Source organism: Marmota monax, unplaced genomic scaffold (assembly GCF_021218885.2).
Source record: "Marmota monax isolate L192 unplaced genomic scaffold, Marmota_monax_Labrador192_F-V1.1 WCK01_AAM20220418_F8-fsc00196, whole genome shotgun sequence".
NCBI lineage: Eukaryota > Metazoa > Chordata > Mammalia > Rodentia > Sciuridae > Marmota > Marmota monax.
The window spans coordinates 2,431,117-2,450,079 of NW_026694390.1; positions in this window are offsets into that span (position 1 = coordinate 2,431,117).

The following is an 18,963-nucleotide window of genomic DNA, read 5'->3' on the forward strand; positions in this document are numbered from 1 at the left end:
AAGGAAAAGATCCTCTTATTTCTGTCCCCTGACCCTCTGCAAGAGCAACTGAAAAATAATGTTCATGACACTGGTATTTAGGCTCCCCTCCTATTATCCCAGGACAACTCCTTTTATCCCCACCAATCTCCATCATAGAGATGGAATAGCTGAGTCAAGGTCTTCTTCAGGTTGGCCTCAGAGAAGGTTGTGGCCATAATGGAGAGTGGCACTGTAGGACTGGAGGGAGACATACACATTGACTCTTCCCCAGTGGAAAGGTGACCACCTGTCCCCACTGGCCTGGGGCTTCCCTAGTTCTGTGACTGATGCTCAGGAGTTTACTGAACAAGTGAACAGTGTTTGGAGATATTTCTCAAACATGATCAAACTGCCCAGTGTACATAGAACTTGAATCCTGACTTACACTGTAGAGAATGTAGAGTGGTATATTCTGCTGCAGTGTAAAGTGATAATGTTTCCATCAAGTTAGAAAATACAGACGAAGAACTTTCAATGAGGCATCTTATGGTGGGACTTACCACTGCTAATTCAAGTAAACTGTACTGTCCCTAAACGATCTGGCCCACTTCGCCCATCTGCACTAGCATCTTGCCTTTCTTGATCCCTCTGTCCTAAAGAACAAATTCTGACTTAGAAGATAAGTTGGCCTTCTAGAATGTTCTTCACTGCAATTGCTGCCCTACCCTGGGAACTGTTCTTGGTGTCAGCTTGATAGTCAAGGTATGATAGGGGGTGGGGTGGGGAGATGTGCTCTCTGAAGAACCTTCTAGATGAAAGAATCAGTGGCCTGAGCTCTATAGCTTTCTTTATACTCCCTCTGACTGTGTTTTGCTGGTGGAACTGAGAGACTGTGTGCTCCCTACAGTGAACAAAAATCCCCTTAGCTTCTTTGGGCCCAGGTCCCCTCACAGACTTGTTTTACACATGTAGACCTGGGTTGTAGGTCAAGGCTGTGGTCTGAGGAGCTGAGAGGTCTTGCCTAGGAATGTCTTTGTTCATCTGGTGGAGATTTTCAGGAGGAAATCATGGGCAGACTTCCTTTGATAGGTAAACTGTGGCACTAGGCACTTGATGATTTCTTAGAACTATAGAGTCGGGACTCCAAGGGCAACACATCTTCACTGGATTCTCTGATGTGCCAGATGCCTCATTGGACACAGGGACCGAAGGCTGGAGCTCTGAAGAGGAAGCTGATGTGCCTTGGCTCTTACGCCACACGCGCTGCCTCTTGCCAGCAGTATTTTCCCAGGGTAAAGCCCTTGCTGTGCCAATTCCTGTCCTGCTGACAGGCTACAGAATAGGGGTAGTGGAACTGGCCCCCAGGGTCATGAGGACAGGGGAGATTGTTTGCCACATACTAGGCCAATGCTCAAGGTATCAACCCATCAAAACCAGATTTGGTTTTATCTTGAAGAATTTCAAACTTGAGCAAGATTTCAAAATAGTTATTTCACAGATATTTCAAAACTGAAAGACCCAAAACCCTATCCTGTCAACCTATCCTGGCCTGGGTCCTTACCCCTGTCCTCTGGCCCTTACCTCTTGCTATAACTCTGTGGGATTGGCCTCCAGGTACAGAATCTTGCCTCTGGTTTGGGGAAGGAATTGTTCGCTGTCAATGACAGCATGGGGCCCAGGACATCATCCTCTGCCCTGTACAGCATCTCATATGGCGGCAGGGGCACGAGCCTCAGAACCAATCCTGGAGCACTGTCCTTACTTGGCTGATCTTGGAAAAGTCCCTTTCCCTGCAGACCTTGGTTTGCTACCTGAACAATAGTGGTGATGGTGGGCTACGGGCAAGAAGCCTCAGCCAGTCTGTGGTTCCGGCTCAATTTCCTCATGCAGCCAGTCTGTGGTTCCAGCTCAATTTCCTATGTTTCTTCTCACTTTCTCCCCAATTTTGTAAGTCACTGCTCTTCCTAGATTGCACCTGGCAAAACTGGAACAAATCCCACTTCACTGGGAAGCCTGCCTGCCTTGTGTACTCTGGCATTCAGAGCTTTGCCTGCCTTAGGATTTCCACTGACCTGTTGAATGGGCATACATCCTACCTTGTGCCACAATCCATGGTGTATGCGTGCGTGCGTGTATTTTTCCCACCTAGACTGAGAGTCCAACTGTTTTCTTCCTAACTCTCCTGAAACTCTGGCCATGGTCTGTGGACATTTTAGGAGATCAAAATATGACAGACAACTCAACAGAATCATGGTGGTTTACGGAGTAAGGTATTCCATGGATTTTTTTTCCTTGAATCCTAACAGACTCAAGAATTGGGACCCAGAATTAAGTGAACTTGGAAATTTTTCTCCTGCTCTGATACGTGTGATCTTTTTTCTTATGGGTTGCTATGGTGTAGCCATCATCTACCCTGAGGTACACTGAGACTAGTAAAGGACAGGTATCAATGGGGACCCATTGCATAGATTCCCATTGTGTCTGCTGCTCCTTGGGCAGATTTGGGGTGGACTTAAAGGGGACATGGGTAGCTCAGCTGATGCTATTTTTAGCCTGCTGACTTGGTCTACATATGCACAAATTGTGGAGATGGGGCCTCTTTCTTCCCATCCTGGAAATGGGCCCCAGGAAGCAGGCACCTGCCACTTCTGTTGGGAGGGCGGGAGGAGGCTTGTGCTGCAGATACTGTGAAGTCTGCAGGTTTCACTCAGTTGGGATTTGTCATCTGGCAAACAGTCAAGTATCTGCCATACCTGTCCGTGTCAGCTGCAGCCTTCACGGCCAATCCACATGATGAAGTATCCAGTCAAGTTTTGGCAATTCCGAAGGTGTGGCAATCTTGGTTCTCGCAAGGGGCCAGTGGGGAGCATTGCGACAGAGGCCCTTGTGCTGGGCCTGCAGGATGCCCCAGGAGGGAGGGGGAGGGCGGAGGGCACCCTTGACAGTTGACATCTGTGTCAACAGCACCCAGTGACACACCGGGGGAGGACGAACCTGCGCTTGGCAGGCCAACAATAGGCTGATTGACAAAACGAACTTTCCCCTTAAAGGCCTCACCATTGCCAGGGGAGGCAGGCTGATGGTGGTCTGCCTGCTGCCCCCCTGGGGCTCCCCTGAGGGCTCAGAGCAAGGGTTGGGGTGGATATTGGCTCTTGATGGGGTCACGGCCTGACCATGATCCTCTGGGAGGCTGCTGTAGGGTGAGGGCCAGGCTGGCAGCTCCATGGCATGCAGGGACAAAGGCCTGGCAGCCCCAGGGTGATGAATGCCATGCAGGTGTGAGTGGCTGGGCCCTACTGGGTGATGTGTCCGGAGTCTGTCCCACCCAGCATAAGGTGGGAGGAACTTCATGAGCTGCTGGGAGATATGCTTGCCCTCCCATGAGACGTGGCCCACTCTGTGGGGGTTGCAAGGGTTCACCTGAAACCATAGCCACACTGTACTGCCAAGCTCAGGTACACGCTGGGATGAAAACCTTGGCCTCTTTCTTGGGCCCTGCCCCACCCCTCTTTCTACATATATGTGCTGGCACACACAGGCTGCCTTGCCCACTGAGGCCTCATGACTCATGTCAGTTGGGAGCTCAGATTGCCCAAGGTTGTGGTGCTGGGAGTCTCTGTCTCCAGGAGGGGAATGTTGAAGCCTAACAGGCCTCAGGTGATGGAACCCTCTAGGTAACAGTGACAACAGAGACTTCCTCGCCTACTTTTATTTCTGTGCTGCATCCCCAGATTAAATGAGCCCAAACAGACTTAAGTTACTCAACAGAGCCCTTAGGACAGGCTGCTGCCCTCTCAGGGTCTCAGTGTTACCATCTACTCAGCAGGGGCAATCGCGTCAGCTCATTGTGCACCTTGGATTATTGTGCGAGGACAAGGGAGAAAAGGTTCTTTCAGAGCTGAGCAGAAGACTAAAATGATCTAAAAGTCAAATTTGTGTAGCTCAACTCTGGTTTAAAATCTTTCAGGTCTTTTTCAGTGGTAACTTTCAGTTTCTTAGGGTAGACACCAGAATATGTAATGGAGTTCAGCCTCTATTCGTTTTGGTTCTTTATTGCCACACCATGCCACGAGACTCCAACCTATTTGTTTTCAAAAATAACCAGGCACACAGGTAAATAAGACATCGCGAACCAAACAAGTGAAGCAGATTCACAACACTGCAAGATAAGCACTTGCTCTGTGGTGACCTTTTGCAAAATAGCTGACATATAGAGGTCTTGTGGTGATAAAGAATATGGAGTTTATTGAATCCTTTGCCTCTTCCACTCTAAAGGGAAATGAGGGTCAGAACATCAAGATCTGGAAGTAAAACTTGATTAGTGGTGCCACAGCCCAGAGGGACAGCTCCCACACTCTGAGCCCTGAACACAGCAGGGCTCATTTTACACATAAGTTTTAGGTACATCAAGGCAAGGGAGTTGGTGCAATTCTACTGGAGGTTGTACTCTTCGTTCCTTATATGGGTATAAGCTTGTCAACAATCTAGGGACTCTTAGCTCATAAGGCTTAGGGACTCTTACTGCACTAAGCCTAAAGGGGGATTGTTTGTCCCTGTTGCTTTGTTTCCTGCTTATGCCACTGTGGTTATCTGTAAGGTAGCTGTTACTACTGCAAGCCTCTATGGATAAATGTCAGTAAGCAGAGCTACCACATGGAGGTCTTAAACGGCTAAAATTCCCATTTTGCTCTATTACACTACATCTCCTGTCTATTTCCTTTTCCTTTGTAACTCCTATTAATCCTTTACTTCTTATAGCACTTGTTCCTATGGGTACTTTCCATTTTAGTTATTTGTTTACATATTATATACATAATTGTTTTATAGACTGTAAAAGAATTCTCTTATCTGCAGTGTTGTGAATCTGTTTCACTTGCTTGGTTCGTGATGTCTTATTTAGCTCTGTGCCTGGTTATTTTTGACTGTGGGCTAGTCATTAATGTTAAACAGTTATTTCAAGAATAGTTCTTTGAGAGAGGATTTTCATTTGCTTTTGCTGAGCTTTGAAGGTACTACCAGTTAATTCAAACTTGAGATTACTTAAACTCCCAGGTTGCTTGAAGATCAGCTGCAGGTCCACAACAGGACTAGTTTATTTCAGTCTGAGGGCAAAGCCCTTCATGGGCTCATCTTACATGAGTGAGACCTAGGCTTTGATTTGTGTCTCCTGCATCCTAGGCGGTCACTATAAACTTGCACTCTTCTGGATCAAAAAATGTCATGGCTTATGTTTTTATGACCTTGCCTTTTTGTAGCTTCTAGCATGGTAATTTCTTGTCATCCTAATGAGCTTTTTGATTCTTTTGAGACAATATTTTATTCAGGGTTTTTAAGGTATCCTCTGTAGAAGGCTAGTTCAGGCTAAGAAGCTTTTCTTAAGGGAACAGAAGTTTCTTGGTATAACTGTAGCCAAGACCATCTTCTCTGACTTTCTACGTGGATCTAGACACAATTGAGGCTCTCTCCTTACTAGTCCCCACAATAGTTGTACTTGTTAGTTCATTTGTGTGGCAATTCGTTAACACCTCTTTCTATTCTGGGCTTCAGTCCATGAAGGTAGGGGCAAGGCCATAGTCTTTTGTTCACCATTGTTCTCAGCACCTAGAGCAGAGCTGACACAGAGTGTGTATTTAAGGACTATTTATGATTGGAATGATCCCTACTTCCTTTACTTGGTACAGGAAGTTTGTTTTCTTGTGTCACTTTTTGTCATCAATTTGAATACACAGCTCATTTTGTCCTCTACCATATATTTTGTATCCCTCAAGGACCACAAGGGCCCATCTCACCAAGATGACTCTCATGTGCCTGCTGTGGTTAAGAACATGAGCTTCAAATTTAGAGAAAGCTGGGTTTAAGCTTTGCTTCTTAGCTGTATGATCTTATGTGAGTCCCTTAACCTCTCTGAAATTTGGTTTTCTTGTCTGTAAACTAGGAAAATATTGATGTTTATTTATTTATTTTAAAAAATATTTTTAGTTGTATATGGACACAATACCTTTATTTTGTTTATTTGGTTTTTTATGTGGTGCTGGAGATCGAACCTAGTGCCTTGTGTGTGCTAGGCAAATGCTCTACCATTCGACCCCAGCCCTGATATTTATTTTATTTTTTTTTAATTTATTTTTTTTATTGGTTGTTCAAAACATTACAAAACTCTTGACATATCATATTTCATACATTAGATTCAAGTGGGTTATGAACTCCCATTTTTACCCCAAATACAGATTGCAGAATCACATCGGTTACACATCCACATTTTTACATAATGCCATATAAGTAACTATTGTATTCTACTACCTTTCCTATCCTCTACTATCCCCCCTCCCCTCCCCTCCCATCTTCTCTCTCTACCCCATCTACTGATATTTATTTTAATAGGTTACTTTGAGAACTAAAGAAATGATACTTATGTAATGGGTGCTTGTGATGAGTGAATTGGCATTCAGCATAATATCTGCTCCCCATCATGGATTTTCTTGTATGCAAATATTAAAAACTATATCTCTCATATTTCCTGTAGCTAAAGTTTAGATGTAAATAGGTCCAGTTAATCTATTTGTGCAAGATTTGGAAGGCAGAAATGAAGTGGAGTCTTCTTGTTGTCCTGGCAACAAGCATGGTAACAGTAAACATGGCCATGAGGATGTCAAAATTTCCATGTTAACTTCTGGTCACCAGTTTTGTGGTTCTTAAGACACGGTTGTGGTAGTGATAGCATTTATATCCATGGATTGCTGCTCTGGTAGTGTGTTCTCAATATCAGTAGTTCATTGCAGTTTCTTGATTCCTTACTGAATCAGTTATGGGTGAGTCTCTGAGTATAATCCGCTCTGGGGCACAATTCCCCTTCATTCGTGAACCTGTAAATTTCAACAGTTTTTTGTTTTCCTCCAAAAGACAATAGTGCCACAAAGAAAGTGCCACACAGTTCAAGACATTTATGTTTCAAAAAGGAAGAAAAAGGAATTTCTGGACCAAATCAATTTTGAAATTCAGTCATGCAAATTACATATGGTTGCTTCAAGGCCTCCTCTGTGATTCCTGGTTCAACCATCTGGGTTCAAGTGCCCACTCTCTGAGTCATACTTTTTTTTCCCTTCTTTTTCTTCTCTCCCCCCCCCCCTTCTTCTTTTCTTTTAATCTCCAGGACTGGGGATTGAACCCAGGGGGTGCTTTATCACTGAGCTACATCTATATCTCCTGCCCATTTTTATTTTGAGATGAGATCTTGCTAAGTTGCTGAGGCTAGCCTCAAATTTACAATCCTCCTCCCTCAGCCTCCTGAGGGGCTGGGATTATAGTTGTGTGCAGCTGCATCCTTTATTTGTTTAAGGTAGTCTGTGTTTGCAGCTGGAGAGTTTTATCAGCCTGTTTATTGCCTGGAGCATCTTGGAGGTCCTTTTTATTCTCTCCCTGCCCCCTTCACTACAAATTGGCAGTGTTTCTCTTAGTGTAATGTTATTAATAAATTTGTAGGTCTCCTCCACAGGTCTTTCCTATGTAACCTCATCTGACTTCCTATGTAATCTTATTTGGCTTCTGCTGAGTTGGCTGAAGGGATATAGTAGTCATACACTCAGTCTTTTCAGAGAGCCTTTTGTGTGACTGAATGCTCTGACCTTTTCATCCTTTTGAGATGCTAGCAAAAGGTTGTCCAGTCACACCTCAGTTTTTTCTCCTAGAATATACTTCTTTTTAAAAACAACAACAAAAAATCTCTAAATTTTGGTGTTTTTACAATCTATAGACTTAGAATTTCCCCAAATCATCGAGTCATGATTCCTTTTTACTTAACAATTCTTCTCACAATTTATGTCTTCTCATTTGCATTTTACTATGTGCAACAAAGATGGAGGGCTGGGAACGTAGCTCAGTGGCAGAGCACTTGCTTAGTAAGCTGGAGGGCCTAATTGCCAGTGCCACAAACAAGCAAATGAAAAGACAAAAGCAACAAAAACCCCAGTATAAACATGGCTACATCTTTTTGGTTTGGGGATTGAACCCAGGGGTGCTTAACTACTGAGCCACATTTCCACCTTTTTATTATATTTTATCTAGAGACAGGGTCTCACTAAGTTGCTCAGTACCTTGTTAAGTTGCTGAGCCTGGCTTTGAACACGTGATCTTCTTGCTTTATCCTCCCAAGATGGTAGGATTCTAGCCCACCTCTCAAATGATTTTCTTGAATTACTATGTGGCTAAATATACTAGTTTATTACTTGTAAGTTTTTTACTTTCAGAAGTGACCCCTGCGTAACTACAGGGTACAGTTCCATTGAGTTTTCTGTCATTACATAATAAGGGTCCTGTTTCTTCCAATTTCCAATAACATTTCCTTATTTTCCTCTGAGCCCTTATCAGCATACCTTGAACATCCACATTTCTACTAACATTTCCTCCACAATAATTTAAAACATCTCCAAAGTAATTTAGGTTTTCTCTACCATGTTCCTCATTCCTTACTTGTAGAAAGTTCTTACTTGTAGAGTTTTAAAGTACATATTTCTACTAATGGTAAGTTCCAGGAAATCCACGTTTTTCTATCATGCTCTTAAAATTCTTCTGGGCTATACTACTTGATTACAAAGCCACTCCCACACTTTTAGGTGTTTGTTACATCAGCACCCCACTTCTGGTAGTAAAGTATATTAATTTTCTATGGCTGATGTAATAAATGATCACAGTGCAAACTTATTGTTTTAGAGGTCATAGGTCCAAAACGGGCTAAAATTAAGGCATCAGCAGGGCAGCATTCTTTCCCAGAAGTCCTAGGACAGAGTCTGTTTTCTTAACTCTTCCAGCTTCTAGAGGCTTCCCTCATTCCTTGGTTCATAGACCCTTCCATCTTCCAAGTTAGTGAAGTAATAACTGGCTATGTCTTTCTCACCTTGCATTACTCTGACATTGAATCTTTCATCTTCCACATGGAGAATCCTTGTGGTTATATTGGGTCCACCCAGATAATCCAGGATAATCTCCCTACCTTAAAGTCAGCCAATTTGCAACCTTAATTTCATTTATACTGTAATTTCCCTTTAGGGAAATTTTTCCTTTAGGGAAATTAGGTTCTGGGATTTAGGACATGGGTGTCTTTGGGATGCCATTGTTCTGCCTGTGGTATCTACCTTCCAGATTGGCAATGCAGCTCAATAGCAATAAAACCCCCAGTATAAACATGGCTACATCTGAAAGTCATTCAATGGTTTTGTAAGCATCTAATTTCTTGACCAGGAGCATGTTTCTTATTTTTTTCGTGCTACCTTTTCTCTTATCTGTGTAATGGGGTGACAGCATCAGTATTGTGAAGTGGCAGCAGACAGCAAGGAGATTGCTGATGTGTCTATCAAACCCAAAGCAGGCATGTTGTGCCGACTGAGTAGCTGCTAACCAAGAGGGCTTCAAAGAGAAGGTGAAAGCACTGAGGGGTCCTGGGAGTCTCTGGAGCGTAGGGAAGAATAGAGGATATTGAATACCTACTATGTGCTAGGCATGGTTGGGCTTTTATTTTCCCCACTGCAGTTATATTATTTTAACTTCATCTATGATGAAAGAAATATCCTGTCCTGTTCTGTCCAATATGGTAGCCACAAGTCTTGTGACCACTTGAAATGGGGGACAGTGTGCCTGAAGAACTACATGCTTAATTTTATCTTATTTTAACTAATGTGCATTTAAATGTAAATGGCTAATGTAGCTAAGGGTTGCCCTATTAGCACAGCTCTGATAGGTCAAGTCTTATTTAGCATGTGGCAGTTAGGAATGTAAAGGGCACAGGTGGAGTTGGGCAGTCCTGGCTATGTGCCTGCTTCTCCCTGACCCCAGCCTCAACCTTGAAAATTTCAGTTCCATCTGCTGTTTGGTCATCAGCGAACATCACTCCCTGAGGCTGCCTTTGTGACTGCTCTGCAGCGAGCCCCCTGGATCTAGGATCTTCTGTGGTCCCTGCAGGGTCATAAAGAACCAGCAGGGGATTAGGGCATGTATGGCACAGCTGAAGTATCCATGCTGGAGGCTGGCTCTAGGTGCTGGCACATGCCTTGAAGTACCTTTGCCCCACATGGGGTGTGGCATAGTCCCAGTGCCTGCTTCCCCAGGTGCCACCGCATGTCACTTGTCAGTTCAGATCCACTGGTGTTTGCCCTCTTGGGGTCTCCTTTTCTACTGTGTGCACATAAATCACTTTCTTGGCACAGAGAAGAGCAGGTGGTGTTATGGAGGTTAGCAGGGCTGTGCAGTGGGGACTCATGGCACTGGGGACACCAGGGCCTCCTGGAGCAGACTGCTCTTCTCCAAGACCCCAGCTGCACCCCCACCCGTGGCTTGGCAGAGCCAAGAGTTGCACGTGATGGAGAAGCACCTGTGGTTGGTGAGGGTAGGGATCCTGGCAGAGGCCGTCCAAACATTTGCCCAGGTAGAGGTTTCAAGCGTATGGTTTAGGGGATGTGCCTGAACTAATCCTGTTATTAGCTGGATTATCTCTTCAAACTGAGAACCAGCTTCTGTGGGTCCCCGGTGAAACACTCAGTCGGGAGCCAGGGTGACGGGCCCCACCCATGCGTGTGCTCTGTGTCAGTGAGCCTGCCACCTGCATGGCAGTCGAGCTGGCTTCTGCTTCTGCTTTTGCTTTGGCCACTAGTTCATTCACTGGCTCATGTATCCATCAGACACTTCCTGTCCCTAGCTGAGCACCAGGTCTGAGCTGGATGTTGGGGACTTGAAGGTGAACAGAGCCAGATGGAGCCTACTCATGGACGTCACAGCCTGGGGGTGATAGAGACAAGTGGAAGACTCTAAAATGGTAAAACAGAGGTAGGTGTAGAGAGAGGGATGTTCAGGATAAGAGGTTAAGGAGGGGTTGGGGTGATGAACAGGGACCAGCATGTGTGGGGGGTCTTGAGGGTCCTGCTTGGGAAGTCCACCTCCATTTTGGAGGTGATGGAGGCCCCTGATGAGGAGAGGAGTGATGGAATCAGTTGTGGATTCAAGGAAGATGGATTAGAGGTGTAGTGTCCAGGTGAGACCACCGAGGAGGCTGTTTGTTCATCCTTTATTCTTCATTTAGCAAATATTTGAGTTGCTACTATCGTCCAGGCCCTGTTCTAGGATCTAGGGGACAAATCACTGAACATATAGGAAAAAATCCATGTTCCTGAAGAGCTGACATTCTCAGAGAAAGAAGGGTTGAGAGATTGGGGGAGAGAGAAGAGGGGCAGAGGAGAAAAAGGAGAGGAGGGAACGAGAGCACAGCTGATAACCAGGTAGGTGGTACATTGTGTTAGAAGGTAACGAAGACTGCAGGTAGGGGACAGAGCAGCCCAGAGGCTCAGGAGATGCTGGGGTGTTTGGGGGCACATCTCAGGGGAGGGTGAGGTTTGAACAAATCTTAGAGGTGAAGGGTTTTCCATGGAGATAGGTCAGGGTCTTTCCAGACAATGGGAAGGGCAGAAACAACCCTAAAGGAAGGAAGTGGCTGGAGTGTTGAGGGTACAGCCAGGAGGCCAGAGTTCCTGTAGGGCATGGTCACAGAAGAGAGGGGTTGGGGGGTGGACCACATAGCACCCCATGGGGTTTGTGTGTGGATTCATGGGGTCTCTGATCATGGATGGAAAAAAAAAAATTACGTCTTTGTTTTCATTAGCACAAGTGAAATTTAGCACCACTTTGGATTGTAAATGTAGCAAACAAACTAAAACAAACAAAAACCCCACAGAAGTACGGAGAGAAGCATGGAGACATCTGTGACTTGTCAACAGCAGAAATTAACAAAATTTTTTAAAATGGTGCTGGGGATGGAACCCATGGTCTGGCACATGCTAGGCAGGTACTCTACCACTGAGCTGTACTGCCAAGCCCCAGAATTTTTTTTTTATTGTACATAAAACTGTCTCAGATATCTTGAAATATTTCTGTTTGTCTTACTTTGAAATTATAGTACTACAAGATTTTACCACTTAATGCATGCATATTACTATATCACACATTTTAAAAATAAAAGCGATCTCCCTGTAATTTGGTTTCACCTGTAATGCTCGGTAATTTTTTTGCATGTAAAACATTCCTGTGGACCTTGGGTCCAGACTGCTGAGGGAGTGGGACATGGCACAAAGACAGGAACCCCGGATGTAGAGTCTGATACTCCACCTCAGGAACTCAGATGGCCCTGGCTGCTCCATTGCACCGTGACTGGAGTGGTTGGGGAGGAGGCTGTGGTGGTGATCTAGGTCACAGATGACTGCGGCAGTGCGGGTGATGAGAAGTGGGTGAATTCTGGTCCGTGAACTTGGAAACGAGTGTCCGCAGGAACTGTTGGTGATTGGTGTGGGTGTGAGGAAGAGGCATCAAGAATGATTGACAACAGTGGTCTGTCTGTCCTGTGAGATGGATGAGTGGGTCCTGCTCAAGGAGGTTTCCCACAGGATGTGACATTTGGGCTGGTCTTAGAAGGTGGGTGATTGGCTGTGTTGACTGTGAGTTCTGCAGGGACTATGTACCCAGTCTTCCCTCCTTGGTGGCCTCAGAAGCTTGCCTAGGACTTGTCACAGGACCTCTTCGTAGCTGAGGGCAATGCTGGCGTGAAGGGGAGGGTGAAGGGGCTTCTCAGGTTGCTGGTATGGGGATCAGGAGGAATGGCTTTGCCATCAGTCCTGCCATTCAGTAGAGAAAAGTGGGCAGAAGGTGTTTGGTGATATTTAACCTCGGCGAGAAGGGCTTCAGCCTGTGCCGTGGGGAGGGAGCTTCCCTTGGCGGCTCAGTTCTCTTTAGCTGGGAGACTGATTGATGGCAGTGGTTTTAATAACTCTGTAAACCGGGGCTACTCCATGCAGGATGAATTTGGTTGAGATGTAAATATTTTATATCAGAGTATTAACTGCTTATTAAAAGTGTATTGAGATTTATATGTTATGTGGATATAATTATAGACATCACAGTGGGTCACGGGCTTGCTGGAAACATCTCTAACAGAGCTGTTAATCCAGAAATGTGTGTCCTGCAGTCAGCTGGCCTTTAGGTAGAGCGTTTTACTTGTCTTATTAAGCAGAAATTAAACACAGGTATAAATGCTGCTGGAAACGCAGCTCCATTTTCTGGACCTACCACATGCAGGTCACGTGGGACTGCCAAGCCCTGACGCAGATCCTCTGAGATAAAAGAAGCTACTCTGTGGCTGCAAGGGATGGGGGTCCTCTGGGGAAGGCTCAGGGGAAGGTCCTCAGGGGAAGAGCTCCTCTGGAAGGGCAGAGCCTGACTTCTGGGTATGGGAGGAGGGGTCCTGCTGCCGACATCCACACACCTGTGCTTAGGGCTGGGTGAGTATCTGCTCTGTGGATCTCTTCTTTTTGTGACTTGGTGAGAGCGTCTCCACACTGGGGACAGTGTGGAGCCTGATGCAGGCAAATGGTCAATAGATAGTTGAGTTGGATGGATATCTAGAACTTTCTCTGTATTAAAAAATGTGATTCGTACAAAACTTGGGGCAGACACGCGTGGGAAAACAGATATTTCTTGAATGATGAAAGGGTGTTGGATTTAGGGAGCAGTTTGTGTAATCCCTCCATTAGCTTGTTTTTTGGTGCATGCATCCTTCCCCTGTATGGAGTACCAGGCACTGTTGCTAGGACCTGGGGTGCAGCAGGAAGTGAAAGAAAACCACTGTGAGCGTGGCTCTTCTATTCCACTGAGGAAGACGCTTATGGTGCAAACTTAGGTAATGTGTCCAGAGATCAAGCTGCACATAAGATTAGCTGAGTCAACAAAATTTAGATGATTGCTGTATCTTTTTTGTTGTTTGAAATTTTTTGTTGTTATTTGTTTTAAATACACACATAGATGCCTCTCAGTGCCTGTATGGCCACCTCTTGGTTTTCTGCAGAACGGGCGGCTGCCAGTCCTCTGGATGGCTCACCAGCTTCTTTGCCGGCTCCTGTGTGGAAATCTTTCCATAATGTTTTATTGCATTCCATATTTCCTGTCTCAGAGAGTGTGTGGCACACTTTTGTGGGAACTCCAGGTTGTCATCGTGTTTTTTCTGGGCTGTGATTAGGGCCACCCTGTGAGAGTCAGGCTAAGCCTTTTGGGTCCTGGGTCTGTTCTTTATGGTTTCCCCTGCCTCCCTGCTGGCAGGCGGTCCCTCCTGGCTTGTGCCCTTTCTTCTTCTTTCCATATCCAGATACTTCTGGCATGAACACACTGGTTTATGTCTTCAAAGGAGAAGCCAGTTAGCTAGTTGATAAGCATCGTCATCAGTTTCGCCTTGATGTTCCCACACTTGTTTGTGAGCAAAGCCTGGGGCTGTGAACAGAGGCACTCTTCCACATACAGTGCTGAGGGGACCTCTCCTGGTCAAGGCAGCTGTGAAGTTGGCACAGTGGGTGACTTGGGGCATTTCTGTGATAGAGCTGGGGAACAGGAGGTGCTGTGTGAGTGGAGGCCTGCAGGAGCCCTGGGAGGCATTACCTGCCTCTGATGGCTCTCTAGAAGGAGCACTTTTGTGCTGTGACAGGGTCCCTGAACACCTGGGCCTCCCAAAGCTTTGGTTTGCATCCTGGGGCATCTAAACCTGCAGGTCCAGGATGGTAACCACTGACCACGCCAGGTTTTGAGCACTTAAATTTTGAGTAGTGGTACTGAGAACTTGAATTTTAATTTTGAAAAATTTTACTGAATTTAGATTTTAGAAAATTGTTACACCCTGCCAGCAACGGAGGAGAGAAAAAAAAAAAAAAACACCATAAAAAGCAGTCCCAAGAATTCAGAAAGTTATTGGGAAACTTTTAAGTGTGTTTGGAATAACTTGGGTATATGAATTTACTTTTACAACTGTAAATTTTATGATATTTAGATACTGATTAGGTATTTGGGGAAAGTCTGGCATCTGAATTGAGATGTGCTATAAAGGTAAAAAATATACTAGAGTTTAGAGAAAAAGAATATAAAAATCTTATTAATGTTTATTATACATTAAAAATAATACTATTTGGGTATATTTAGTTAAACAAAACATATTATTAAGGGTAACTTCACTGTTTTGTTTAGGGTTAGAATAATAATATTTGGATATATTGGGTTAAATAAAATATATTTAGTTTCACCTATTTACTTTTTAAAATGTAGCTTCTAAAAAACTTAAAATTATATATGTGACTTGCATTACATTCCACGGGACAGTGGAGATCTAGACCGATCCCTGATCCTTGCTTAGGTCCAAGGCTGTTCTGTGATTTTATGTGTTGCATTTACCATTTGTTGGACTCTTCTGTGTTCCATTGTCTGTGCTAAGACTTGGCATGTTTTCAGTCCTCCCAGGAGCTCTAGGAGGTAGGTGCTATGATTCCCATCTTAAATACACACTGAATCTCAGTGTGGAACAGTGCATTTAAGGTAACTCAGTCAGTGGGGAGCATCTGGGACCCCAGATGTGGATGGGCCTGGCTTAAAGCCTTCCATGTGACTGCTACATCACAGTGCCCCACTCCAGCCCCAAGAGCACATGTGTATCCCTGAGCACAATGTGGCCAAGGGGAGCTTGAGGACCATGGGCATCTTGAGGAGATCATGCTGTTGGGTTTGCTGTGCACACACCTGTGCTTCTCCCTGGGGGACACTTTGGAAAGAAGTCCCCGTGGAGTGTCACTGCCCTGCTCTGATGGGTGAGAGGGCATCTGAGAACACAGTTTCCAATTCCAGCTGCAGCCTCATCCTGTTTTGTAGCAGAGTGTTGTCACCAATGTCATGAGCTGGCAAGGCCAATGGGATTATCATCTCCATTTCACTTAGGAACAAACTGAGCCTCAGAGGGGTGAAATGACTTCCTGAGATCACAGCCAGCAGCAGGACTAGAACATGGGGTTCTGGCTGTGAATTCAGAGTTCTTTCTACTAACTAAATCTGGTTCCAAAGGAGAAGACCAAGATCCTAGGACTTGTAGTTTGGGAGGAAGTCCCAGAATATCACCTTCATGGTGCCAGAAATGCCTCCATTAGGCATATCATTTCCTATGGGTCAGTTGACCTCTGATATCTCCTGAATGAGATAAGAGCAATGGTGACATAGCAAGAAGGGGCCCCAGGCAGGGTGGCAAGTGGGTGAGGGAGGACTGTCCAGAATGAGAAAGGAGAGGGCCACCTGCAGATCCATGTTTGGCCTTTGTTGTTACCATTCTGAGGCTAGAATGCTCTTGCCCAGCACCTTTGATTTTCTCCCGTAGCCTGAGAACAGAGGGCAGCCTGGTAGCCCTTCCTGGGAGAAGGCAGGTCTGGGGCTTGCTTGGATCTTGTGTCTGGACTTGAGTAGTTTTGGAGCCCTGGGGCCATGACCTGGAATTCCCATGTGCTACCTACATTATCTGGGGCTATTGCTTTACTGCTCTGAACTTCAGTTTCCTCATCTGTAAAATGGGAGGGTTATCTCAGAGCATGGCATCTGGCACCCAACCTGGCACCTGGTAGAACCATAAACACTGGTGCTTAGACACCTGAGAATTCTCTGAGCTCTCCCTGTCTCTATCACGGGAAGTTGGCATCCCAGGAAAAAAGCTGCCACCTGGGGTCCTAAGTCTGGAATGCAGGAAAGTAGGCAGTGGAATTTTCTCTGGGTATACATCACATGCCCAGTCTGGGTGCTTGAGCTTCCTCTCCAAAAATTCCATAGTACTACCCGTATGCCAGGAAGGGGTGAACAAAGCTGCAAAAATCCAGAGGATTCAGAGATTGCTCCTGATATATTGGAGGGAAGACACTTGGTCCTCTTGTGAAAATGCCTGCCTGCTGCAAAGCGAGTTTCTCAAGGGGCTGGCTTGCTATACTGGACATTTCCTTGAAAGTATCCATCAAGAAGGAGACAAAGGGGATTCTTCCCCCCACTCCCGGTCTACTCAAAGTCCCCAAATGCAACCTTGTCTCCCAAAATAAATGACAAATTCTGGATTGTGTGAACATTCTCTATCTGGGAAGCTTCTATGGCAATCTTCCTTATTCTAGCCAGCTTGCCTTTGAGGTGGCTCCACCAGGGATGGCCTCCAAGGCTTGGAGTGGCTGAACCTTTAACCAGCCTTGCAGGAGGAGGCTGCCACCCTCCATATCCCCTTCTCTAAGCCACCAGACATCCCAAGTCTCCTCTTGGTAGCAAGCAGGTGTCAGCTTAAGCAGAAGGCACATCCTCCCTCATTCCCCCCACCCATCCCTAGCTGCTGCTCAAGTTAGGACTCCTCCTGTGAGTGGCTGCCCCCAACAACTGAGGAGAAAGGCCCTTTTCCCTTTGCCCCTGGGCCCGGATAAGGGGGACAGTGAGCAGACTGACAGCTAATTCCAGGAGACCCTTTTAGATGTCAGTCTCTCTGGCTGGCCTGGATTCATTAGGCTTAGGCAGCTCCTGGACTCTGCCGATGGTCACCTGGCGATAAGCAGTTGCGCCTGGCCCTCCTGCCTTTGAACTGTGTGCTCTGGCTCTCCTGCCTGGGAGCCGTTTTGAACTGTCAGTTCCCAGGGATTAGATGCATGTTTAAGCTGGATGAACTCATGAATGAAAATATTTTTCCTTCTTGGTTTCGGCAACAGAGACCTACTAAGGTGGGGTCCCGCTTTTACCTTCTCTTTCTTCCCCAGCACCACCCACCTAGGCCCACCGGAATAACAGGGGTCAAGAACCTTCTAGCAGCACTCAAGCTGCCCATGATTGTTTGGATGGGGCCTCTGTGCTGTGATGAAACCCCGTGCTCCTGCAGCCTCTGGGTTATGTGAGGGTTTTCTTGATGCTTTCCCGGTTCACAGATCTTCAGTACAGAATGACAGAGTTTCCTGTGTGTTATGGGCGAGGGAAGGCTGGGGAAGAGGACCGGCGCTGGGTGCTGCAGCTGACTGTGATTCCAGTACCATGGGCTTCATGAGCATTGAGGGCTGCGGGTCATGTGGCTAGAACACTGTCAGTGCTGTCACCCTTGGAAGTCTGGGTTCATCAGAGTCTGAATCTCAGCTCTGCCTCCTCTTAGTTGTGTGCCCGAGAAAGTTTACAGATGAGGTCGGGGTCCTACATCTTTCTTGCCAAGCTGCGTGGAGGGCTGTTGCCCTGGGGGGTGATGACCATAGTACTTGGCATGGAGTCAGCATTGTGCCGCTGTCCTTTCCCTGCCTTGTTCTGGGGCTTGGCTGTGCCAGCAGCCTGGGCCAACACCCACTCCATGCCCCTCTGCCCCATGCCCAGAGAATGAGGAAGGCCCAGGGGTGCTTCCGGGCTCGGTGTGATGAAGTCATCGGCTCCTAAGAGAATTAGTGCTGTAATAAATAGGTTGGTGCCATCACCAACTGGTTACACCTGTGGCTGGCTCACATGGCTCTGGTACTCAGGAGTCTGAGGTCGATGACTACTCTCTAGAGGTCAATTGTCACTTCTTTCCCCCATAGGAAGTTGCCGGGGACTTCTGAGGTGCAATGGGTTACCTTGCTTAGTGGTTAATGCATTCAGATGAGGATCAAAACAAGCCTTGGGCTGGTGGCTGGTGGCCTGGCTTGGCTGGGTGTGCAAGTGTGTGCATATCCTAGGCATATGCCTCTGTACCAGCACCTGTGAGTGTGGGTGGGGGGCTGGGATTATTATGGGCACTTCCCATCTTAGCTCCTGGTCCATGGCTTTATCAGTGAACAGTTGTTTTAAAAGTCTCATTCCATGCAAGTGCTGTCTATTAACTTTAGAAAAACTAGGATAATAGAACAGAGATCATCACTGTTAACATCTTAGAGTCTTCTAGAATTTTCTCCCCTAGAAAAGTGTTTTCTTACAAAAGTTTGTTCTTCTCACTTAGTGACACATGGTAGCCTTTTACATTTGACACCATCTTTTGTGAGAGCTATATGGTGTGAAGAACGGTGGCCCATGGAAAAATGGATGCATTATAGTTTTTAAAATTACTCTCTAATATCTAATCAGATATGTCGGTTATGCTGTGTCAGCCCTGATGGACACTATGATGAATGTCCTTGAGCAATCATTTTAGTGAATCATGCAACT